This window comes from Pinus tabuliformis, chromosome 4_2, assembly GCF_031772625.1.
Source record: "Pinus tabuliformis cultivar Carrire ecotype Pingquan chromosome 4_2, CPIR1, whole genome shotgun sequence".
In the NCBI taxonomy this organism is placed as follows: domain Eukaryota; kingdom Viridiplantae; phylum Streptophyta; class Pinopsida; order Pinales; family Pinaceae; genus Pinus; species Pinus tabuliformis.
In genome coordinates, this window is record NC_142304.1 from 165822360 (window position 1) to 165848308 (window position 25949).

Sequence of the window (25949 nt, forward strand, 5' to 3'; positions counted from 1 at the left end):
CGCTACTTTCACGCAGCTCCTCGACTACTGCCAAGCATCCACCTGCAAGGGAATCGCAGCCTTCCCTACCTTTTGAAATCCTCCATACGCCTCCCCTCTCTGCGTATCCATTACTCACACTATTGATGGCTTGTGTTTTCCTTCCTCTCTGTCCAAATCCGTAAATCCTCAAACGCTGCCACTACCCACACTTCCGTCGCCTATCAAACCTGCGCAGCAAGCAAACATTCCTCTCGCCCAGATCTGCAGCCCTCTGCTCATAACCCTTGCTGCCATCGAGCTTCCTTCCGTCAATTTTTCTTCAACCCGCAAACTTGCACACAACAGCAAACTTGTTTTTTTTTTATTTTAGCTTATGGTGTTTGGTTTACGTTTAGTTCTCCCTTTTTATTTATTTCCAATTTCATTTAGTTTAGGGTTTAGGTAGATTTTGATTTTTAGTTAGGTTTTATACATATTTTCTTTAATTTATGAATTTAGTTTTGTTAAGTAAATCATTTACAATCTATAAAAAATTAAAAATTAAAAATTGAAAAAAAAAAAAAAAAAAAAACATTTAAAAATCTTTAAAAAATTCTAAAAATTTCAAATTTTGTGATTAAGGATTTAAATTAAGGGGTTTTTCACTTAAACGTTTAAAAATTTTAATGTGGCCCATGGCCCATTAAAATTTCGATTTTTGACCCATTGATTAATTTTAAATTCCTTGGTGTCGCTGATGTTAAACGCTAAATCTTAAATTCTCATATAGTCTGGCGCGATAAATCATATTGATTGTTCTAGATCTTGTCATTAACAGTAATCATTTTTAAATCTGAAATATTTTGCGTGATACAGTGTTGGGCATTTATTATCGTCACTTTTTGTCACATATTGAAAATCGTTCTGGGTAACTTGTTTTATTGATGGTTAATTCAAATATCAAAGGCACTGGTCTAAAATTATTTCTATCTTGTGGTCGTGTCTTGTTTACTTTGGCGTTTAATCTATCAATCTGATTTAATCATTTAAATTCATCAAGTTATCCATCATTAAAATCTCCTAGAGTCTGTTTTTCACAGGCTATCCTCATCTATTCACCTCGGGACTACCTTCCTTGACTTACCTAGGAGAGAGTCTAAACGGAGTGAGTAAGGATCAAGAGTGACAGCGCTTACTCTGAGCATTGTCGTGGTGCCTAAACACTTTGTGCGACAACAGTCGCAAGGACTCAAATGGATCCAAGACAAACCCAAATTCTGCAAAACTCTATCACAAGTGTGTTAGAGAAAAATAACCCTAGTGCATTAGAAAGTGTTAGAATGAGAGAAAAATAAGCCAAGCACAAGTGTGCTGAAAAGAAAAGTAGCCAATCACAAGAAATGTGCCAAAGTAGAAATGTCGTTGGGTATAAACACTTCATCAAAAATGATCATGAAGATCACAAGATGATTTTATAAATCAAAGTTATAGTGGATTTATACACAACTCAAGTAGGATGATATCCCCGAGAGCAATTAATGAATCGATGTGTACAAGTTTGACTAGGTGAACCTCAACCACTACTTTGTATTACATTAAATGATCAAAGGATGGCCTTAGCCATGATTACAAACACATTAATCTGTAAAATATATAAATACACCTATAATTATTATAATCATGATCAAACAACATTAAATAACTTATGGTCACATATCTAAAAGGCATCACTATTCAAGCAGGTGATCATTCAATGTATATTTATACACAGCATCACATGCTATTGTAAACTAATCATCAATCATTTTATATATTTAATACATTATATTTATCCTCTTTGGATTTCTCATTGTCACCCTATTTATTTTGGATATTCAATAATATGAACCAGATTGACTCATTACATTAATTCTACAAGCATGCTACAATAGCCTAGCACAAGTCTGCTGAAAAGAGAAACCAATCACAAGAAATGCAATATAAGTAGAAATGTCATCAGGCTTAAAAACTTTAGCGAAAGAGATCAAGAAGAACGCAAGCTGATATTACACAAATGAGATTTGTCGTGTGATTATACACAACTGGTGTAAGGCCCTACCCCCAAGAGGGGTTAATAATCCTACCTGTACAAGTTTGACTAAGATAGCCTTATCCACTCTCTACTATTACAATAAATGATCAAAGGATGGGCTTAGCCATGATTACAAATACATTAATGATATACAGTGTGTTGTGGCCATATATGAAGATTATTTTTGAGAATGGCGTAGTCTTCATGTTCGCTCATGGCCAACATTAATTGGTGTGTACCACCATAATTCAGGGCTATGGCTAAGGCCAACCTAGAAATCCTTATGTGGGCCCATAACCCCTCTTGCATAGGGTGCTCCACTTCTTGAGTGTGTATAAATACATATCCAAGTATCATTTTGTAAACACCAACTTAAGAGCTACTTTGATCTAATGTCAAGTGTTAGACAAATGGACATTTATATAAGATGGTGCTTCTCTCTATATTATTGTTGTTTTCATTGAATGGATTTGTCGGCAAAGTTGTAAAGTAATTATGTGTTTATCCATGTAAAACTCCAACATCGAATTAGAGCAATGTTTTGTAAGGAATAAAACTAAGTCCCTGTGGTTTTGTGATGAGGTCATTGTCTTATGCACATATCGCACAAGAAAATGGTATTTATGATAATGTAGGGTCTTCTTTGCATGTCTCAGTCATGGGCTATCCTCTCTTATTAAAAGGCTATGGTTGCAATCAATATCAGTTTGCAGCATGCTTATTTGGAGTTGGATGCTACAGGGATTCATGATCTTAGGAGAAAGTTGTTAATTGAAATTAGAGGTGGAAGGGTTCTGCTAAATTTAGAAGTGCACTATATTTGGTAGAAGAACCTGTATGTGAAGCTAAGTCATAGTCTTACTTTCTCTTAATGTTGACTTAGGAAAATTCTCTAATTTTCCTATAGTCAAAAATAGTAAATCGAACTCAGCATGCATGGAGATTTTATCTCAGTTCAACTTCAGTTCAGTGAGGCAGTTTGACTCAAGTTCAAAAGGTCAGTTCGCTTGAGTTCAAGATGTCATTTAGACTTGAGTTCAACGAGGTAGTTCGACTTGGGTTCAAGGAGCCAGTTCGCTTGAGTTCAAGAGCAGTTCAATCCTATATAGAGAAGATCACAGACTTGGTGAATCATATGATTATGCACTAGTGAGAATTTGTGTTTTGAGCTCAAGAAAATAGTTCTAGATTAGTGCATGAGGTCAGGGAGAGCACATCACTTAAGGAGGCAGTTCAACCTGTACAGTCGTTACAGTTGTGCAAGAGAGAGACTGAATTGGTCTAGGGTGTGCGGAATATTGCGTTGAGGAATAGAGAGTTGGAAGGGAATTTTTTTCCCAAGTGATTGTAATTAATTACTGAGATTTTTCTGCGCAGATCAATAAAAACACAAATTAGCAAGTTTTCCCCATTTGGGGTTTCATGGATATTTTTGATGTTTTGTTAATTGTATGTATTTATGAATTTATTTTCCGCTACAAATTCATTATAATACACAGTATATTTGATCAGTGAATTTCACAGTTCAGTTTCTAGTTCTTGCATCTCAAAATACTGTCCAAATTAGTTGTTGGGTATTAGAAAACTAACATGGTATCAGAGCTACAGATTGATTGAAGACCAGAAAGCAGTATGTTTTTTGCTCAAAAGTAAGTGACAGTTACAGTGCAGGGTGCACAGCTTCCACAAGGGCACAGTCTTTTCCCATGAAATCAAGTGCGCAGGTGTTTTCTCTAGCAGGCTTGCGCAAGGGCGTTTCTGAGAAGTTCGAGTTAGAGTATGGCGTACCTGGGTCTGAGATTTTAGGACCACCTTGATGGGGCCTCGAATTTCTACTCTTGGAAGGAGAGGATTGGTATAGTTACTAGTCTTGGAGCAGGGAGTTTGGGAATTTGTGGAGAGTCCACAAGCTGCACCAAAAGATCCTTAGCAGCTGACACGGGCCAGCAAGAAGGACGCAAAGGCCTGAAGAATAATCCTTGAAGGAGTCAAGGATCACATCATACCTCACCCTTCCGGAAAGAAGACAGCTTAGGCCATGTGGATAGTTATCTTAGGGTTGTCTCAGGGCATGAGTTAGGCCAAGAAGTTGGTACTTCGGGATAAGCTAAGAAATATCAAGATCACTAAGTCAAAGTCCGTGATTTCTTACTTCACCAGATTCACCCAAGTGAAGGACGAGTTAGTCGGGATTGGGGAGGCAGTCTCAGACAAAGACCTTGTCAGTTTTTCATATGGGAAAACTTCATTGATCCAGTGAGTGGCAGAGAAAAGCTTCCAAATTGGGAGCGGCTATGGAGTGATTGCATGCAAGAGGAGATATGGAAGCAAGCAAAATTTGGGTCTCATATGAAGACTGAGGAAGAAGAAAACTTTTCCCTAGTTGGCAATGGGGGCAAGGCCAAGGGCAAGAAAAAGCCAGGAGGGGTCGAGTCTAGTTCAAGAGGCGAGAAGAAGAAAGATCTCAGTAAAGTGATGTGCTTCTCTTGTCATCAGTTTGGGCATATTATTCGACCAAGTGTCCATACAGGAAGGAGTCCAAGAAGGATCACATGACAGCATCAGCAAAGGTGGAAGAGTTCACTTCTCAATTTGAGAAGGAGTTTTCACTCATAGCTTTCATGGAAAGCTCAATGGCCAGCAACATATGGTATATTGATAGTGGAGGATCCTTCCATATGATTGGGAACAAAGGTTACTTCAGCCAGTCAATAGAGAAGGATATGCAGTTTCATAGAGAGATGGGAGATGATGGCAAGTACTTAGCGCAGGGGATAGGTACAGTCAAGTTTGAGAGGGAGATTGGAAAACCTCTCTACCTTAGAGATGTCATCTATGTCCCACAGTTGAAGAAAAACTTCGCTTTAGTCTCAACATTAGAGAGAAAAGGGTATGAGCTTATCTTTAGCAAATGGAAGGCCTTCATCAAGCATCTCAACTCTGGAGCACTTAAACAAAATGGAGTTAGGGTGAAGAACCTCTACAAGCTATAGTTTGGGACAAAAGCAGCCTTGAGCAGCAGAGAGATCAGTGCGCATAGATGTGACCTTGGGGGGGCTTTGGCATAGTCGTATGGGTCGCTTACACCATGGCACATTGAAGATTTTGAGGCAAACTGCCACAAGGCTACCATAGTATAGTGTAGATTATCATGACGTGTGCAAGGGTTGCACACTTAGCAAGTGTGCCAAGACATCCTTTTCCAACAGAGACAACAGGGCCAAGAGCATCTTGGAGTTGGTACACTCAGATGTATGCATATCATTTTCCTCTCCATCCCTGATGGGATATAGATATTATGTCACCTTTATTTATGACCACTTAAGAAAGACATGGATCTTCTTCATGAAGAAGAAAGATCAAGTCTTCTCGAAGTTCGTGGAGTTCAAAGCCTTGGTGAAGAACCAGGCTAGTAGGAGACTCAAGGCACTGAGGTCCAGCAATGGTGGCGAGTACATCTCCAATGCTTTCAGAGACTTGTGTGCCAAGGAGGCATCAGGAGAGAGCTCACCACACCTCATAACCCTTAGCAGAATGGGGTGGTTGAGCGCAAGAACCAGAGCATTGTTGGAGCGGTCAGGGCTATGTTGCATGACCAGGGGCTACCCATGTTTCTTTGGGCAGAGGCATGCAACACTATAGTCTTTTTGCAGAACAGGAGTCCACACAAGGTGCTAGGCAAAGTCACACCAGAGGAGGCTTTCACAGGCAAGAAGCCTGACGTGTCTCACTTCCAGATTTTTGGCAATCTTGTTTACTGCCATGTGTCTTCAAATAGCCGGAAGAAGCTAGAGCCCACAGCAGAGAAGGGCATTTTCGTGGGCTACAGCGAGACATCTAAGGCATATAGAGTGTATATTCCAACACTCAAGAAGACAATGAGCATGCATGATGTGATGATCAGACATGGTGTGAAGTTCGAAGAAGGAAGGGGAGCGTGAGCAAGGTACAACATGGGAGGAGGGGCAGCAAGCTCCCAAGCAGGAAGCTTAGTCAGCTTTTCAAACTTCACCACAGCCAGTTGTTGGACAAGTCGAGTAGCATGCAGATGGAAAGAAAGCGTAGGTACAAGAGAGAGCAGAGCGAGTAGACCCCACTCAACCAATGACTCCCATTATAGGGAGAGTTCGAGACAGGTGGGAAGGAAAATTGATTAGGGAGGCTCAGAAAAGAATTGGACCTCCTAGTACCACATTCAGACAAAGTACACAGCCATAGAGATATACGGGATATATGGCACTTATGACTAAGTTGATACACTCTTGTTACAAGGAGGCAGATGCTCAGCAGGTTTAGCGTGATGTTATGGTGGAAGAGGTTTAGCATGATGCTATGGTGGAAGAGTACTCTTCCATCATGCAGAACGATCTCTGGGAGATAGTGCCAAGACCGAATGGCAAATTAGTTGTTGGATCACGTTGGGTGTATGAGATCAAGCATGCAACTGATGGGAGTGTGGAGAAGTGTAAGGCTAAATTTGAGGCCAAAGGGTTCTCTCAAGAAGAAGGAATTGACTATGATGAGACGTTCGCACCAGTGGCCCAATATTCGTCCATTAGGACTATTTTGGCGATTGCAATGCAGATGGGGTGGAGGATCCACCAGATGGACGTGAAGGCTACCTTCCTTAACGGAGTTGTTGAGGAAGAGATAGATGTTAAGCAACTTGAGGGGTTTGAGACTTTCAACAGAGACACGCATGCTTGCAAGCTGAGGAGAGCTCTTTATGGGCCAAGCAGTCATCGATGGCATGGTATGCCCGAATAGACAGCTAACTGCTCGAATTGGGTTACACCAAGAGTGAAGTAGACCCTGACCTGTACAATATTGTGGTTGAGGGCCAACCTCTCATTCTTGTGTTGTACGTTGATGATTTGACACTGATAGGGGACGAGGAGCTCATCCGTGACTGTAAGAGAGATCTTGCAGAGGAGTTTGAGATGAAGGATATAGGGCTAACGCACTATTTCTTTGGGTTGGAGGTATGGCAAGGTGATGGATTGGGATAGGGAAGATACACGCAAGATATTCTCAAGAGGTTTCACATGCAAGATTGCAGACCCATGACCATAACTCTAGTCACAATCTGGAGGAAGGCAGATGCTACCAGAGGTGAGCGAGTGAATGTCGCTCTATACAGGTAACTCATAGGGTCGTTGATGTATCTTGTGAACACACAACCAGACATTTGCTTTGCTGCTAACTAGTTGATTTAGTTCAAAGTTGCATCAAGCTCTTTGAAAATCCAGTGTTTCATGACCGCTCCAAACACATCAAGATCAAGTACCACCATATCAAAGATTATGTTTTGAGGGATAAAGTCAGACTTCAATACGCATCTACAGAGGAACAGACAGTAGATATCTTCACCAAGGTTTTGGCAAAGGGCAGTTTTGTCTACTTTAGAGATCCAATGGGTGCAATACGGAACATCTTCCTCTCTAAGGAGGAGTATTAATTGAAGTTACAGATGGATGGGTTCTACTAAATTTAGAAGTGCATTATCTTTGGTAGAAGAACCCGCATGTGAAGCTAAGGCGCGGTCTTACTTTCTCTTAGTGTTGACTTAGGAAAATTCTCTAATTTTCCTATAGTCAAAAATAGTATATTAAACTGAGCATGCATGGAGATTTTATCTCAGTTCAGCGAGGCAATTTGACTCGGGTTCAAAAGGTCAATTCGCTTGAGTTCAAGATGTCATTTAGACTTGAGTTCGGTGAGGCAATTCAACTTGGGTTCAAGGAGCCAGTTTGCTTGAGTTGAAGAGAAATTTGATCCTATATAGAGAAGAGCACAGACTTGGTGAATCATATGATTATGGACTAGTGAGAATTTGTGTTTTGATCTCAGGAAAATAGTTCCAAATCAGCGTGTGAGGCTGGGGAGAGTGCATCCCTTAAAGAGGCCAAGATAGCTTGCGCAATGAGGCAGTTCAACCTATACAATTGGTACATCTGCGCAAGAGAGAGGCCAAATTGATCTAGGGTAAGCAAGACATTGTGTTGAGGAACAAAGAGTTACGTGGCATTGGAATTTGGGACTCTCTTTCTAATCACATATATTGTGGAAAGGAGCTAGCTCAAGGAGCTTGACAACAACCACCTAAAGACCTTATATATTATTCTCATGGATGATCTTTACAAAGTGTTGGAAAAGTAACTAGGTTTGGTCTTCATAATTGTCTTTGTACTCATGTCATTATGTATATCTTATGTAACAAGCAAAAGAAGAAAGAAAAATTATTATTTTCAAGCATGGGTTTCATGCTTCTTTTGATTGGTCAACTAGGTTAAGCATGTTCTTCATGCTTCTAGGGTTTGTCATGTCATAAGAATAATTGTCATGAGTCAAGAGAGTCAATATTAATTGTATAAGACCCATTTGGGCAAGTTGTAACATGTAAAAGAATTTATTTTTGAGTCTAGAAAGTCAAAAAGACCTCCAAGACCAAGTTGGTCGTAACTGTGAAAAGTCGGCCAAAGAGAAGGGTTTTATTCGACCTCATGAGAAGGCTATATAAAGGAAGAGAGCTTGATTCATTTGCACGTACTTCTATTGTTCGATCTCAAGCAAGAAAAGAAAGACAAGAAGAGCGAAAGACTAGAAGACAAGAAGGAAGACCAAGCGAAGGAAGGAGATCTGATTTCTACCTATTTTTATCCACATGTGCGAAGATTCTAGGGTTTTTGCAGTTGTTGCAGGTGTGAAAATTGCAGGCTGAAGTTGCAAATCTGAAGTGAGAGCCGAAATCTTGTTTAGAGCAAACTTTGGAGTTGACTTTCGTTGACTTTAGAAGACCTTGTCTTGTCTCGAAGGAAATCATTTGGAGGGCTAAATTGGTGCTTGGAAGAGGTTTGTCTTTGGTCTTTGGGTCTTGGAGGTCTCAATTTGATCTAATTCTATAAGAAGAGGATTGTTTGGGTTTTCCTCGGTTATGGGGTTTTCCCTGGCATGTAACTTATATCTTGTGTTCTTTGTGTTTTGTGATCATCATGTTTTGATAATTGCTTGATGAAGAAGTTGTTGGAAAATGGATAGTGACAGCTATTAATCTTATATTCTTTAACCTTGATATTTGCTTGTGAACCTTATTTATTTTCTTTATGTTTTTTAGTTAGATCTTTTTCATCAAACAATATCAAGAACAGTAATAACAACAATAGAGGACACAGATATTAGGCTGCTAGGCTCTCAGCTAGGGAAAAACCCCTCCAAGGGGAAAACTTGGAAACTCTTCTCTTCTTAGAATCTGCTTCAAATGAGATACAAAGACTAAAACCCTAGATCAAGTCCTTTTCCTAGTACCAAGTCAACCCTTCCTCAAGTCCTTCCTTGATTTTGCACCAACCAGCTCCAATATTGCAACTTCGACCTGCCGGCTTCAATACTGCAACTCCAACCCTGCAATTTCGGTCTTGCAACTTTTCTGGAAACCCTAATCCAGCCTCCTCGTGAGATCTTCCTAGAGCAAGACAGCTCTCCCAAGGTCAACGAGGTCAATATAGGGTTTTCTTCCCACCAGCTACAAGATTCTGCACTTCATCCTACTGCAACTCGAACTTGCAATTTCGGCCTCCTTCTGCGACACCAGAAACCCTAGATCTTTGCACGTGTGAGAGAGATGGAGCCCAGAAACAAGATATTTCGTCCTTCTTCCTACCCCGAGACCTTTGATCTTCTTCTTCCTACTTCCTAGCTTCAAATCGAACTCTTTCTTGATAGATCGAACTTGTGAAGTGAGTGTGTCCAAATGAGGTCGAACTACTTCCTTTATATAGCCTTCTCAAGGGGTCGAATTCCCTCCTTTAGGACGACTTGATGTTCCCAGGGCCGACTTGTACTCTTGGAGCTTCCAAGTATTTCTAGACTCAAAAATAATTCTTTTTTACAAATATATTTTGTTTGGAAGGGTCTTATAAAAATGATGTTGACTCAATTGACTCGTGACAATAAATCCTAAGACCTAACAAACCCTAGAAGCACGAAGAACATGCTTTTACCTAGAAGACCATCGATAATGTGCATGAAACCCATGCTTTGATAATAATAACTTGTTCTTTTCTTTTCTTGTTTGTTACATAGGATACATATTGAAATGAGTTCAATAATTATGAAGACCAAAACTAGTTACATTTCTCAACACTCTCTCTTAACTAGGGAGGTATTCATAATTGTACAACCAGTACAACATCATATCTCAAACCGAAGAGTTCTCACAAGAAGAGTTAGATTGATAAGCCATATTGTAAGCATCATCATCATCACTAGCATTGTCTTTAAGGCCTAACTAGACAAACTCTTCTTTAATCAAGAGCATTATTCTAGGAAGCTTTACATGTGATACCGCACTACCTCTACAAGGTACATACCCCATCCGGATTTCTACAAGGTATGTCCCTTTAGGCCTATTCTTATCTTGGATCTCCAATCCTGAGTCCTCAAAGAATATTGGTCCTCTTCCACCACTCTTCTCTTGGATACTTGCTCCATCCTCAAAGAGTATCAGTTCTTTTCCTTTCTTGGATGTTATATCCTCAAGGAAATCACAAATGCTTATCCAATCCTCTGTCATTCTCTCTTCATTACCTGAAGAAGAGAATGCATATGTGATGTCTAACATCACTCCCTTTCAATCAAAGAGAACATCCCTACCCTCCTTTAATCTGGAGAATAGAACCTTGCTCCTATACAAGGAGACTCCTTTACTCCCTCTCAAAATCATAGGAGATCTAGACTTCCTTTCTATTTGGGATGTCACCATCACAAGCCTTACATCTTATCTTCATAAGAGTATCAGCTACTTGTTCTTCATAGCTGCCCTGGCTCCCTCTTTCCTCTGCATCATTGAGCTTTCTTTATTTCAAGGTATCATGGAGCCACCTTTTCTCTTCAATCTTGTGACAGGTTCCAGGTCACTTTTCTTGGCCATCACTTTCATCTTCAACATCATAGATGAAGGCATTGTATTGAGCCTTTCCAAACTTCTGATCATAGCTTCCTCTTGAAAGTGATCTTCCTTTGACCTTCAAGTTATCTTCTCGCACTGCTACCTTTTAATCCCAAGATGTCCACAGTTGCCAAGTACCAAATATTGAGCTTTCCTCAACATTCTTTATACATTTCCATCCATACAATTGAACTTGCCTCAGTTGTCATCATGTATTCTTGCAACATTCTTCCAGGTAGCAAAATAATATGTTAACCAGATAACCAAATCATAAACAAATTAGATTTACCTCACCATGATGACCTTCTCATCAACATCCTCATCGATCATCTCAACTTGAAACTTCTTTCATGCATTAGAGTGCCCAAGGATCAAACTTGATTACCAAGTTAGAACTTATCTTCCGGAGATTATATTGGATGTTAATCAATGTTGTATATTCTAGAGAAAGTCTTAATTCTATGTACATCCTAGTGTAAGTCAAATTCTTCTTTTTCAAGCATACTTCATGACCAACTTTCTTTTCACGAGATTCTATACATATGAATCTTATCCAAAGTTTATATCCAGCATGCATTCCCATGCTTTCACCTAATCATCTAGCTATTTGTCCTAAAGTGAGCATATAACTTGACCCATTGAATTCTTCCATCCCTTTACCAGTATTGATTCCACATTACATGGAATGTCTACTAATCTTGTCATGATGCTTTTCCCAAGGACCTTCCAAAATGATGGTCCTTCCTAAATCAGTATGATTCTATTAGGCAAGACGACAACTTCTAACATAATGTTAGATAATACTTGGATGAACATTATGCAAAAATGGTCTATCTATCCATCTATCTAGATGATCTCTACAAAGCAACTTAATCATGTAAATTCTAGACATGCTACTATCATATGCTTCTCTCTATGATGTTATACATAATCATACTATCTTAAAACAAAGATTAATCCCTATAAAGAACCTGACAGTCAGTGAAGCTTCTTCAGTCGTAAATATCCTTCACTTCTTCCTTCTTCAGCTTCTTCTTAGGTTCTCCAACTGCCTCGGCTACTTGAGCTTCACTCCTTTCCTTTCTCTTGTTGTTTTGTAGGCTTGAACAGTCCCTCTTAAAGTGTCCAAACTCATTGCACTTAAAGCATTGAACCTTGGACATATCTTTCTTCTTGGACTTTCCAAACTTTCCCTTCTTCAACTTCTTGACTCGGGCTAGAAAGGCTTGAGACAGCTCATCTAATCCAATGTCATCTTTGACCTTGATCCTTGATCCTTGATTCCTCCAATATGCATTGAGCCCACAACTCGTCAAAGGGAGTTGAATCTTTCTTGGAGTAGATGTTTGTTGCAAAGTTGCTCCATTCTGGTAGCAATGCATTTAGTACACAATTGGTTACTTCAAAATTAGTAATTGGTTCCCCAAGTCCTTGCAGATGGTCTCTTAGTTGAGAGACTCTCATGAGAAAGGATGCCACATCCTCATCCTTTGATTTGCTCATTCTATACAACTTCTTCCTCAACGATATCTTTTATCCTTTTGTACTTACAGAGTACAAAATCACTAGCTTGTCATAATAGCCTTATTAGTCTTCAGATTTGCAACGAATGGAACAAGAGAATCTTTAATGGATTCCACTATGATCCTTTGTGCCCTTACTTCCCCTTTCTTGTAATTTTCTAGCTCTTCAGTCTTATCTTTCCCAGGTTCAGTAATTTCCCTAGTAGCATATTACATTACTTCTTGTTCTATCATTATCAAGTCAATTCTTTTCTTCCATCCTAGATAGTTTGATACCTCAACAAGCTTATTGCTCTCCTTGCAAAAAGAACCCATATGACCTGTAGATTCAGACATGATGTAATAATGTAATATTTATTTGATGACCATGATTCTCCTTGATGATGTCTTCAACTTTCTTGATGCCTTCAAGATCCTTGAAGAGACCTCAACAATGTCTTTGAAAGATGTTTCCTGGGATCCTTCCAACAACAACTCTCAAGATCCTGGATGCCTTCTTCAAAAATGTCTTCCAAATAGATATTCTTTCAAGAGAGATCAACACCCTTCTTGAACTTTTCCTTTGATGTAGTCTTGATCTTCTTCAGTAGAAACCCTCCTACTAGGTCTTCTAACAATGAGTCCTCAATCCTTCTTGAAGTCTTCTTCTTTAGTCTTTTCTTGAGAGTTTCCTTTTCCCTTCCCCTTGACAAGAAATCCCTTCTAGTGTCCTTCCAACTACCTTGTTCACCTTAGCTCTGAAACCATGTTGGAAAATGGATAGCAAAAGCTATTAATCTTATTTTCCTTAACCTTGATATTTGCTTGTGAATCTTATTTATCTTCTTTATGTTCTTTAGTTAGATCTTTTCATCAAACAATATCAAGAACAGTAATAACAACAATAGAGGACACAAATATTACGCTCTCATCCAATGGAAAACACCTCCAACAAGAAAACCCGAAAACTCTTCTCTTCTTAGAATCTGCTTCAAATGAGATATAAAGACCCAAAACCTAGACCAAGTCCTTTTCCTAGTACCAAGTCAGCCCTTCCTCAAGTCCTTCCTTGATTCTGCACCAACTAGCTTCAATATTGCAACTTCGACCCTGTGATTTCAATCTTGCAGCTTTTCTGGAAACCCTAATCCAGCATCCTCCTAAGACCTTCCCAGAGCAAGACATCTCTCCCAAGGTCAACAAGATCAATATAGGGTTTTCTTCCTTCTAGCTACAAGATTCTGCACTTCATCCTACTGCAATTTCGGCCTGCTTCTGCAACACCAGAAACCATAGATCTATGCACATGTGAGAGAGATAGAGCCCAGAAACAAGATATTTTGTCCTCCTTCCTTCTCCTAGACCTTCGCTCTTCTTCTTATTGCTTCGCAGCTTCAGATCGAACTCTTTCTTGATAGATCGAACTTGTGAAGTGAGTGTGTCCTTTATATAGCCTTCTCAACGAGTCGAATTCCCTCCTTTAGGCCGACTTGAACTCTTGGAGCTTCCAAGACTTTCTAGACTCAAAAATAATTCCTTTTTCAAATATATTTTTCTTGGAAGGGCATTATAAACACGATGTTGACTCCTTTTACTCATGACAATAAATCCTAAGACTTAACAAACCCTAGAAGCACAAAGAACATGTTTTTACCTAGAAGACCATCAATAATAAGCATGAAACCCATGCTTTGATAATAATAACTTTTTTCTTTTCTTTTCTTTTCTTGTTTGTCACATAGGATACATATTGAAATGAATACAACAATTATGAAGACCGAAACTAGTTACATTTCTCGACAAAAGTAAAACAAAATAATAAAATGCCAACTAATATCACAAGTAATTATCAAGTAAGGAGAATCATCATTAAACTACAACTAGCTTGATTTTCCAACATGGTATCAGAGCTAAGGTCGGTAAAAAGAGGCTTGAAGATCACTATTGTTGGCATAGTTGATACCTCTACAACAAGTTCCTTCATCAAAGACTATGATAAGGCAGTTATGTTTAAATATATTCTTGAAGATCAAAAGTTCTGGTGATACAAGCATTCTGAGAAAGATCAAAATCCTGAAGCGTGAAGGACAGTTAGAAGATATGTAAGGTATGGGATGTCACTAAAGTCATATGCAAACTATGTCACAAGGTTCACCAAATTTGAACCTTGAGGTTCGAAATTCGGCAAACCCAACAAAAAAAAAATCAAATTCATTCAGGTTCGGCGAACGTAATATTCAAACCTCAAGTGAAGCTCATGTGAAGCTCTCCTACCTTAATACAAAGTTCTATAATCCATGTACATTGGCAATGCAAGTTGTCGACTGCAAGGCGAAATACATCTTTCGTAATGACAAGAAGGCATGACTATATGATCCAAGTTCCCGTTCATCTGAGTTAAGACTCTGAGATATGACATAAAGCCATATCCTCTTAGACAATTATATATTTGAAAAAATGACAGCAATCTGAAGTCATACAAGCTATGAAGTTGTTTTATGATTCAAAGAGGGCATAAGTTGATAGTAGTACGAGTTTCTCTACAATGATATGTGTTGCCTCTACCAAAGACAATGCATGACTATGACACGAGTCACTCTGATAATGTTTGTCATCTTTTCCAAAAAAATTGACAGCAATTCAAGTTCTTTTTAAGATGTAGTCCATGTAAAGACTGATTTTGAAAGTCAAGATGGGTTGTTAAGGAAGCCGTGATTTGATCCATCCGAAGTGCAACAACATCAAAGATATTTCTCTGAATTGGCCACATATTTGAAGGACTCTAACTAAGGAAAGAAGGAGCATTGTTTTGTGTCTTCTTAAGACTGATTTTAGGGTTGAGTTTGAAAACGAGCAGATCAAAGATTTGGAGAAGAAACATTGGCAATGTTATCTAACGCTTAAGGTATTTTCTTCCTCTGTTTTGAGCCACAGACCCTTGAGTAGATTGCAGGTGAACGGCTTACCTTTTGGGAGGGCCGAGAGGCCTGAGAAGAGGCCTAATCTAGGTTGCAAACACAGCCAAGGACAGCACAGTTGATTGGAGGAGAACGAAGGTCTTAAGGGAGGTTTTGGAGCATATTGCAGGGCTATTGTTGTACCCAACCAGAACTCAGATTTGCACAGAAACCGAGGACAAGAGGAGCAGCAGTAGTTACAGGAACAAGGTATGTTTACCCTTTTTGAATTGATGTTTTGTTAGTGAATGGTTTGTCCTAGTCTAGGACAGTTTGTATTGGACATCTTGAGGCTGTTAGAGGGGAGCAAGTAGGCGTTCAAAAGAGCCCTAATTGCAAATCTGTGGACGACTATAGGTCTGCTAGGAGAGGCTGGGATTTGAGCTTCAGGGACTAATCTTTGATGGACATTTGGCCAAGGTCTAGAACACTGAAAAGAAGATTCTCACAGTCTAGAAGGGACAAAACTTCCATGTAATTGCAGCTTGAAAGAAGGGCCTGTTTTGGAGGACAAGTTATCTAGTAGGCTTTCCAAAACTAGGTCACATCTCTCTGTGGCAACTACGCAGGAAGAAGGACCTTTGGTGAGGATTTTTTGTTTTGCTTTGCAAGTACAAAAAGCCCTAGACAGGGCTGAATGATGTAGGCTCAAATCGGTAATTGTTTAGAGGCAGACTTAAAGAAGCTCTTTGTACAGTGAATAAAAGAGTTGATTCACTATTGCATGGGCAGATTTATGAGACCCTAAGGATAGTGAAGCAGTAGACATTCACTATCAAATGGGTTGTGCTTAGAAGACCTTATGTTAGAAGCTTAGTCACTATTGAAAGGCAGTTTGATTGGTGCCCTGCCGACTGTCAATTTGAAGAAACAATAGGACAGTTAGAGGGCTAAGGACAGTAGTGATCTAAGAGGCAGCTAGAGGACTGACAAGAAAGTTATTTGAAGACCTTGGGAGTTGGCATTTGGAAAGATGAGAATAGCAGCTAGAGGGCAGAATTATTTGTGACTATGGAGTTGTGTTGACTGATAGAGACCGATTGGAAAGGTCAACCAAGTTGTTTTCAAATCAATGGATTCGCTAACCTTGTGATAATCAGTTTATTGAAGAAATTGTGACAAACTGTCTTCAAGGCAGAAAGCAGTGCAGGAAGTAGTGGTGGACACAGTTGAGGATGCAGTATGTGAAGACCTCAAGTACAAAATCATAGACTGTTAGGAGGCAGATTTGGAGCCCTAGTTCAAGAAGTTGCAAGATGAGAAAACTCAGTGATAAGGGGGTTGGTTGAGGAAGCTGATGTAAGGGAAGTATGAGTACTTCTGACACAAGCTGAGGCTTGTTGATGAATTCTCCCTATTTGAGTGAATTCTCCTTGTGTCAAGTACGAGGCCAGGACTAACCACCGTAAGTCTAGTGCATGCATCACGGATAGGGAGAATGATGGATTGAATTAGCATGGTTCTCCTTGTGTCAGGTACTATGACAGATTAAGACTGATATCCTAAGTCAAGTACATGGACATGGATAAAGAGAATGGTGGATTGGATAAGCATCTTGCACGGACATTCTTGAGTCATGTACTATGATATATTAGGATGGAGATCCTAAGTCAAGTATATGGACTTGGATAAAGAATTGTCTAGTGGACAAACATTTCCATGAGGGAAACGGTCCAATGGAAGACATACTCCGAGTATCCTAGGTGGAGTATGTACCTTGGAGTGGTGTCCCATGGAATGCCTCCCAACATTGTGCTCTGATCCTGTGAGAGATAGAGTGTACCTGTCAAGGCCTTGGTAATATGACAATGCTGACTATGTTGATACTTTGATGCTTATCAATCTAGATCCCTTCTCATGAGAATATTTCAACTTGACATAAAGACCAGTCGAGCCATTATGAATACCTCCCTAGCTAAGAGGTAGTGTTGGGAAAGTAACTAGGTTTGGTCTTCATAATTGTCTTTGCACTCATGTCATTATGCATATCTTATGTAACAAGCAAAAGAAGAAAGAAAAACTATTATTTTCAAGCATGGGTTTCATGCTTCTTTTGATTGGTCAGCTAGGTTAAGCAAGTTCTTCATGCTTCTAGGGTTTGTCATGTCATAAAAATAATTGCCATGAGTCAAGAGAGTCAATATTAATTGTATAAGACCCAGTTGGGCAAGTTGTAACATGTAAAAGAACTTATTTTTGAGTCTACAAAGTCAAAAAGACCTCCAAGACCAAGTCAAGCCTAACTATGAAAAGTCGGCCTAAGAGAAACGTTATTTGACCTCTTGAGAAGGCTATTTGATCACTTGATTCAGCAGAGCCACAGGTACTTTTGGCAAGAACCTAGCAAGGATTGAAAGGGAAGCAGATGAGCCAGGTAAACAAACAATTTCAATTTTCAAATTCTTATTTTGTTATATTGTTTATAATTTGAAAGTTGGATATAATTTGTTGAGCTAACTCATTACACAACTATGTTTTTTGCAGCACAATGATGGGAGGCATTTGGTAGCCATTGTCCTCAATTGCAGAAGTTTGCAATCCGTATTTTGCGTCAAACTTGCAATGCTACCGGGTGTGAGCGCAATTGGTTTGTCTTTGAGAGGATTCACACAAAGAAGAGAAACCATTTGGAACAAAAATAGTTAAATGATCTAGTTTATGTCCAATACAACCTTCGGCTAAGACACAATCAACTGCTAAACAAAAGACTTGATACAGATCCCATTGTGTTGGAAGATACTGATCCAACATCAGAGTGGGTAGTGGGGAGTCATCCAGCAGAATTTGATTTTGATGAGGATATTGGTCTTGATTTGGATTTACAAACGAAGGCATTAGTTGAACATAATGTTCAGTTGAATGCAGATCCACTTCTACCAAGCCCAACTCCAAGTCCTCCAGTTGCAAGCACTTCCTCTACTCAGCCACGGTGGAAACACATATCTCATCTATCTCAGCGTGCAGCTGTTGCGCCTACTAGAGCTACTACTTCTACAATTGTTGTTGGAGATGGTATTGAGGAGGAGGGGGAGCCATGGGTTTCCATGTCTGACTCTGATTCAGAGTCTAAGCCAAATGATGTTGGCTTCTCTAGCAGTAGCCAATAGTACTGGTGACTAGTGATGTTTTACAATTTACTTTTGTTGTAGATGCCATTTAGAGCCTCCTTGGTTATGTGTTTTCGTTTTGATCTCTATATCATGTATGTATTAGACAGTGCACTAGGTGCCATTTTGATATAATGGGTATATTCATGAGCCTACTTTGATCATATGTTGTCTTATATCTATATTCTAATACTTTGTGTTGGGAAACATGAATGAAAATCTTTAAAATTATGTTTTTTCATTAAAAAAAAAACAAACAAACAAACAAAATTTAATGTATTTTTTACAATGACCAAGTCATTGAAATCAAACCGGCCAAGTCGATACTGTTGATTTCTGGTAGCATCAGATGTGCTCTAGCCTAAAGATTTTGAAGGGAGGCTAGGACACATGCATTCCACAATACCCAGAAATCGTTTTGGGAAATTCACCCGGAAGAAGTTTAATTAAAATTATTAATTAATTTTAATGGATGCCTAAGTCTAAACTTAGGAAATTAAAATAATTAAAGTGTATTAATTAATATGGGTGTGAATCTTCTAGAAGAAGACGAGGATCAAGCCAAGATGATCTAAGCCATTGATTAGAATCTAATTTGGGTCATTGCTTGACCAACGAGAAGATTATAAGAAGAGGCTTGATGGGCATTTGGAAATACACATCGAGTGAGATCAAGAGATCGATTTCTCAACAGATCAACGCAACAGCTGCAGGAGAAGTCATTGAGGAGATTTCTTGCAATGAGGGGCAGGGATAGTTTTCTGGTTGGAGAGTTTCCTAATCCGAGGATACATTTCAGAGGAGGCAGAGAGAGATCCAGAAGAGGCAGCGTAGAGCCACGCTGGGCAACATAAAGCCATGTTGAGGCAGCGCAGGGGCCTTGAGGAGATTCGCAAATTTACTGAGCAAGTCAAATCTAGTGCCAGGAACCGGGGTGTGAGATCGGAGGGCCAGAGGATAGATCATCCAGAGAGTAGATCGATCATCCAGAGGGAATGACGCGGTCCCTATCAGTTGTGATGGAGAGCAGCGCAGTGACTGCGCAGAGGCAACTTGGAGCTCGCCATTCAGTGGTTGGATCAGTGTCGGATCTCTAGTAATAGTGTGAGGTATTTCTCACTAATTCTCTGCCAATCAGATTCTCTATATCGGATAGCCAATAAGGCGTCCAAAGATTGTAATCAAAAACTACTGCATAATAATTAAAACCCTCAGCTGCTACACCGTTTTTCCCATATTGGGTTTTTCCGGGGACATTGTCCAAAAACAACGATGTCAATTGTGTATGTGCTATTTCCTTCTTGCTGAATACTTGTTTCCACAGTATTTTAAGTTGTGAAGGCTGCAATAGATTTTATTTCGATGTTTAATGTGTAACACTATAAATAACTTGATTCAAAAATTAACAAAGTAGGATAAATCTAATCAGTTGCTGCAGTAGGGAATCGCGTAACCGATTTATCACATGGTATCAGAGGACAAGTGAAGCAGGAGAGCAGAGTCGGAAGAGCCTAGCATTGAGCTGAAGAGGGAGATCGAAGAGCCGCATAGGCGGCAGATCGAATCCCCAAAAGGATTCCGCAGTCCAATGCCAAGAGGGCAAGATTCTCAAAGGAAAATCTCTCTCTGAGTGAGTCGACAGAGAGAAAGATTTTCCAGATCGAGATTTGTCAGTGGCAGAGGGAGCAGCGCAACAACAACTTCAGCGAAGAGCAATCTTCAGGTGGGACGCAGTTTTTCTGCAACAGTTGTTGGGGCAGAAAAGTGTCAGAAAAATAAGAAGGCACACTAAGGGAATTTCTTCCTCAGAGGACTTCTAGCCAAGAAGTCTGAATTTTCCAAGCAGAGTCGCAGTAGTTGTGTGCAGGATTTCTCACTCCAAAAGGGAGTGTGAATAGTTGGGCATCAATTGCGCAGAAGAAAAGAGGGAGCAATTCGAATTTTTCAGGAGAAATGGCAGCAGCAGGATTGAGAGATCAATATCGGTTGGACAGAGCCTCCAACTATGTGATCTGGAAGGCTAGGATCTCCTAGATGAGCATGATCTCAAGATGTATGTCAATAGTGTGGAAGTTGTGCCCGCCGATGCAAATCCACTCAAGAAGTATAAGGCTGATATGGAAAAGACTAAAAGGATCATTCTCGATGGAGTTCGAGATCATGTAGTATCCCATAGCCGACAAGGACATTTCCCGACAGATGTGGGAAGCCTTAGCCATGCCATGCGAAGGCTCTTCTGAGCAGCGGAAGATTTACTTGGAGGAGAAGTTGAGATGCATGAGGATGCAGAAAGGGGAACAAATAGACCCCTTCCTTAAGAGGCTTCAGGAAGTCCGAGATCAACTGGCTTCAATAGGGTCAGGGCCCCAACCTACAGAGTTTGTTCAATTAGCGTTGAATAGTGTTTTTGAAGATTGGCAAGTGTTTGTCTAGAGCATCCTGGGCAAAGAACACATGCCAAATCAAGAACGTGTATGGGCTGATCTGCAGCAGGAGGAGATGAGGCATGACCAGGTGAAGGCCACAATCAGTGGAAGTAGCACCAATGGGACGAAGACCATGAAGGAAGAGGAGGACGTGGCCATTGCATCAAAGGGGCAGCAGGAGCAGCGCAGGAGCAAGAAGGACATTTCGAAGATCAAGTGCTTCGAGCATTGTGATATGGGCCACTACAGCACTCAGTGTCCTCTCAGAAAGAGGGACAAGGAGGAGAAGCGAGATCAGCAAGCTGCATCCGTTGATATTGACAGGCTTTCCTCTAGGCTAGAGGAAGAGTTTGCCATGATTGTCGAGATGCCTCCAGGGGTGAGGTGGGGCGATCTAGAGTTGTGGCCTCAGAGAGCTACAAGATGAGCAAGATCCTTGAGGAGTCTGCCTCTTGGTTCAAGACCTTGCTACGGGAGCCCATATTCAGCGGTAGCAGGATGGACCAGTGTCAGGTGGTGCAGTCAGGTGCCAGAGTGACAGATGCAATGGCTAGTAGTAGTCAGATACTGAGTAGTGCATAGCTAGTGTTGGCAACAGTGTAGTTAGCACAGCACAGAATCAGCAGCAGCGCAGAAGCTTCAATGACAGCGTAGAGTCTAACAACAGTCAGAACTCGGACGATAGATGCATCATACTGAACACAGTTAGTTCAGTATTTTGGATGTTTTTCTGTTGTAGATGTTGCAGTGGCAACAACAACAGAGTCGCAATGCAGATGCAGTAGTTGATAGCAATTCAGCAAAGTCAGCAGCAACGCGGATGTAGCGCAAATCAGAGTTACGCAGTAGTTGGTGGGCAGTAGAGCCAGACATCAGCAACGCAGCAGGAGGTGTTGCAGAGTCAAAGTGATGCTTCAGTTGGTTGCAGCACTAGAGCGCATTCCTTGCTAAGAGAGAGTGTTGATTTCTGGTAGCATCAGATGTGCTCTAGCCTAAAGATTTTGCAGGGAGGCTAGGACACATGCATTCCACAATACCCAGAAATCGTTTTGGGAAATTCCACCCAGAAGAGGTTTAATTAAAATTATTAATTATTTTTAATGGATGCCTAAGTTTAAACTTAGGAAATTAAAATAATTAAAGTGTATTAATTAAACTGGGTGTGAATCTTTTAGAAGAAGACGAGGATCAAGCCAAGATGATTTGAGCCATTGTTTAGAATCTAATATGCGTTGTTGATTGATCAACGAGAAGATTATAAGAAGAGGCTTGATGGGCATTTGGAAATACACATCGAGTGAGATCAAGAGATCGATTTCTCAAGAGAGTAGTGCAGCAGTTGCAGGAGAAGTCATTGAGGAGATTTCTTACAGTGAGGTGCAGGGATACTTTTCCGGTTGGAGAGTTTCCTCATTCAGGGATACATTTCAGAGGAGGCAGAGAGAGATCCAGAAGAGGCAGCGTAGAGCCACGCTGGGCAGCATAAAGCCATGTTGAGGCAATGTAGAGGCCTTGAGGAGATTCGCAAATTTGCTGAGCAGATCAGATCCAGTGCCAGGAATCGAGGTGTGAGACCGGAGGGCCAAAGGATAGAGAATCCAGCCAGCAAATCCATCAACCAGAGGGAGTGACGCAGTCCCTATGAGTTGTGACGCAAAGCAGTCCAATGACTGCACAGAGGCAGCTTGGGGCTAGCCATTCAGTGGTTGGATCAGTGTCAAATCTCCAGTGATAGTGTGAGGTATTTCTCACTAAGTCTTTGCCAGTCAGATTCTTTGTATCGAATAGCCAGTAAGGCATCCAAAGATTGTATTCAAAAACTACTGGTTTTCCCACATTGGGTTTTTCTGAGGACATTGTCCAAAAACAACAGCGTCAATTGTGTGTGTGTTATTTCCTTCTTGCTCAGTACTTCTTTCCACAGTATTTTATGTTATGAAGGTTGCAATTTATTTCGATGTTTATTGTGTAACACTATAAATAACTTAATTCAGAAATTAACAAGTAGGATAAATCTAATCAGTTGTTGCAGTAGGGATTGGGTAATCGATTTTTCACAGATACTGAGTCGGAGTCAGAGTTGGAGTTGACCCTCGGTTGGTCCCGAACCCAAGTCAGAGTTTTAAAACATTGGATACAACACTTTATTGCTAGATGCAATGCATTATGAAGCTTCAACCCTTAATTTGCACGTGAACCAGGATCTTGCACCATCCATTAATGATATGCCAAAGCTTGAAACTATCATTTCTAATGATTCTACTATTATTGAGAATGAATCACATCCTACACTCTTAACGAGCAAGAATTGTACCCTGCAACCTCTGTTAAGCAAGAACAAAATTCTTTGACATCAACATGTCCACTGTGTCAGCTCCCTAACTATCCTAATTATAGGGATTCATTTGTGTATTGAAATTCCTCTTAGCATAGTGGAAATGCTCTGATCATTAGAAAAGAAGTGTAGAAGGAAAATTCTTGGAGCATTTCCAACTACTAGGATTTCTTATAGCTGAATTGAAGATTGCCCATGGCAACATTGAGCAGTGGCTTGAGGACTTCATATCAATGTAGTTCGTTGATTGTGCAATCAGACATTCCTCATCACACGCATTGATTAATCGATCATAATAACAATGTTTGGCTCCTATTCAACTTTCAAGTGGGTTGTATCTTGTGATGTATGCCTTCTCTACAAAGAAATTGTTCAAATTAAGGATGGATATAAGTGTATCGTTGACTTCTCAATATATGGTTGACTGTCAGCTATGATCAACTGTTAATTGAGTTGGGAAACCCTAAACCCACTTATTTATGTATTTTCGTTAAGGCCAACCTATATTACAATTGGCTATCTATAAACCTACACTTCTTCATATTTTGGCTACAACCAATCTCATATAGAGTTGGGTATCTACAAACCAACTCTTTGTTGTATTCAAGTTGTGTACTCATGAACCCACTCTTATATTGGCAATCACTAACCTTGTATTTAGGGTATCTCTAAACTTGCTCATATTTGTATCCATCACTTCTTCATGACCTCCTATTCAGATTAAGAGGGATGTTGGGAATGGTGTAATCTTCACATTTAGTCACGAACAACATTAATTGATGTGTGTATTGTAATTCTATGCTATGGCTAATAAGGCCGACATAGAAAGCCTTATGTTGGCCTATAACCACTATTGGGGAGGGCACCCTACTTCTCGAGTGTGTATAAGACTATAAGTACACAAGTATTGTTTTCTTAACATCTTAAGAGCTATTTTGCTCCAATATAAAGTGTTAAGCTTAGAATTAGTAATACAATATGGTGCTTCTCTCTATTTCTCTTGTTGTTTTCATTGAATGGGTTCATCAACTAAGTTAAGAAGTGCTTATGTGCTTATCCATATAAAATGTCAACAATCACAACCATAATTCCAAAAGAAGCCCCAGCTAAAGAGATCGCTAGGTAGAGTTGTCAAGGGAGAGAGGCAGCTCCAACGTTGGGCCAGGATAGGCGTTGTACAAACATGAAGAGTGTCTTGTAGAAAAGATAAGAGTATAGCACACACAGGACTGAATGTGAATTGCAGCAGGTGAAGTAGAACAAATAAGAACGCTAGTTTACAAAATTGACATCCACACTAGTAAAGAATCTTACCCAGATAGCAAAAGCGATTCTTAGAGGGAAAGTCCAAAACCATTTCCACGTGATAGTAGATTATCGATCTTTGCCCAAACTATGTACCAAGTTGGGATTGGTTCTTGTATTTTATATTTTAGTTCAAGTTTCTATGGCTGTTCTTCTTTAATTCAGTACTTTAAGTGATCTCATGATAGTTTATATGGTTACTGTTGTTCTCTTAGTATAACTTGCTTTCTTATACCACCACAATAAAGAAAAAGAATACGAGTACAAGTGCTAAAAATAAAACATTTTGATTTCACTCAATCAATATTTCTCAATAACTGTTCTCTTAGTAGTCAAGTTGCTATTTTATCCTTCCACAATAAAAAGAAATAAGTAAGAGTGCAAGGTGTAAAAACAAAATATTTCAATTTGACTCAATCAAGATTTCTCTTAAGACTATAAGACTATAAGTACACAAGTATTGTTTTCTTAACATCTTAAGAGCTATTTTGCTCCAATATAAAGTGTTAAGCTTAGAATTAGTAATACAATATGGTGCTTCTCTCCATTTCTCTTGTTGTTTTCATTGAATGGGTTCATCAACTAAGTTAAGAAGTGCTTATGTGCTTATCCATATAAAATGTCAACAATCACAACCATAATTCCAAAAGAAGCCCCAGCTAAAGAGATCGCTAGGTAGAGTTGTCAAGGGAGAGAGGCAGCTCCAACGTTGGGCCAGGATAGGCATTGTACAAACATGAAGAGTGTCTTGTAGAAAAGATAAGAGTATAGCACACACAGGACTGAATGTGAATTGCAGCAGGTGAAGTAGAACAAATAAGAACGCTAGTTTACAAAATTGACATCCACACTAGTAAAGAATCTTACCCAGATAGCAAAAGCGATTCTTAGAGGGAAAGTCCAAAACCATTTCCACGTGATAGTAGATTATCGATCTTTGCCCAAACTATGTACCAAGTTGGGATTGGTTCTTGTATTTTATATTTTAGTTCAAGTTTCTATGGCTGTTCTTCTTTAATTCAGTACTTTAAGTGATCTCATGATAGTTTATATGGTTACTGTTGTTCTCTTAGTATAACTTGCTTTCTTATACCACCACAATAAAGAAAAAGAATATGAGTACAAGTGCTAAAAATAAAACATTTTGATTTCACTCAATCAATATTTCTCAATAACTGTTCTCTTAGTAGTCAAGTTGCTATTTTATCCTTCCACAATAAAAAGAAATAAGTAAGAGTGCAAGGTGTAAAAACAAAATATTTCAATTTGACTCAATCAAGATTTCTCTTAATATCAGATCATATCCAAGAAGTAAAGCAATAATCAAAATAAACAGAG

The 25949-nt window shown here is 39.6% G+C and overlaps 1 protein-coding gene across 1 annotated transcript in view; it reads right to left on the bottom strand.

The window, feature by feature from the left end:
* The window catches only part of LOC149168698 (uncharacterized), a 140096-nt gene that overhangs the window by 53548 nt on the left and 60599 nt on the right, over positions 1–25949 (bottom strand). The window lies entirely within an intron of this gene.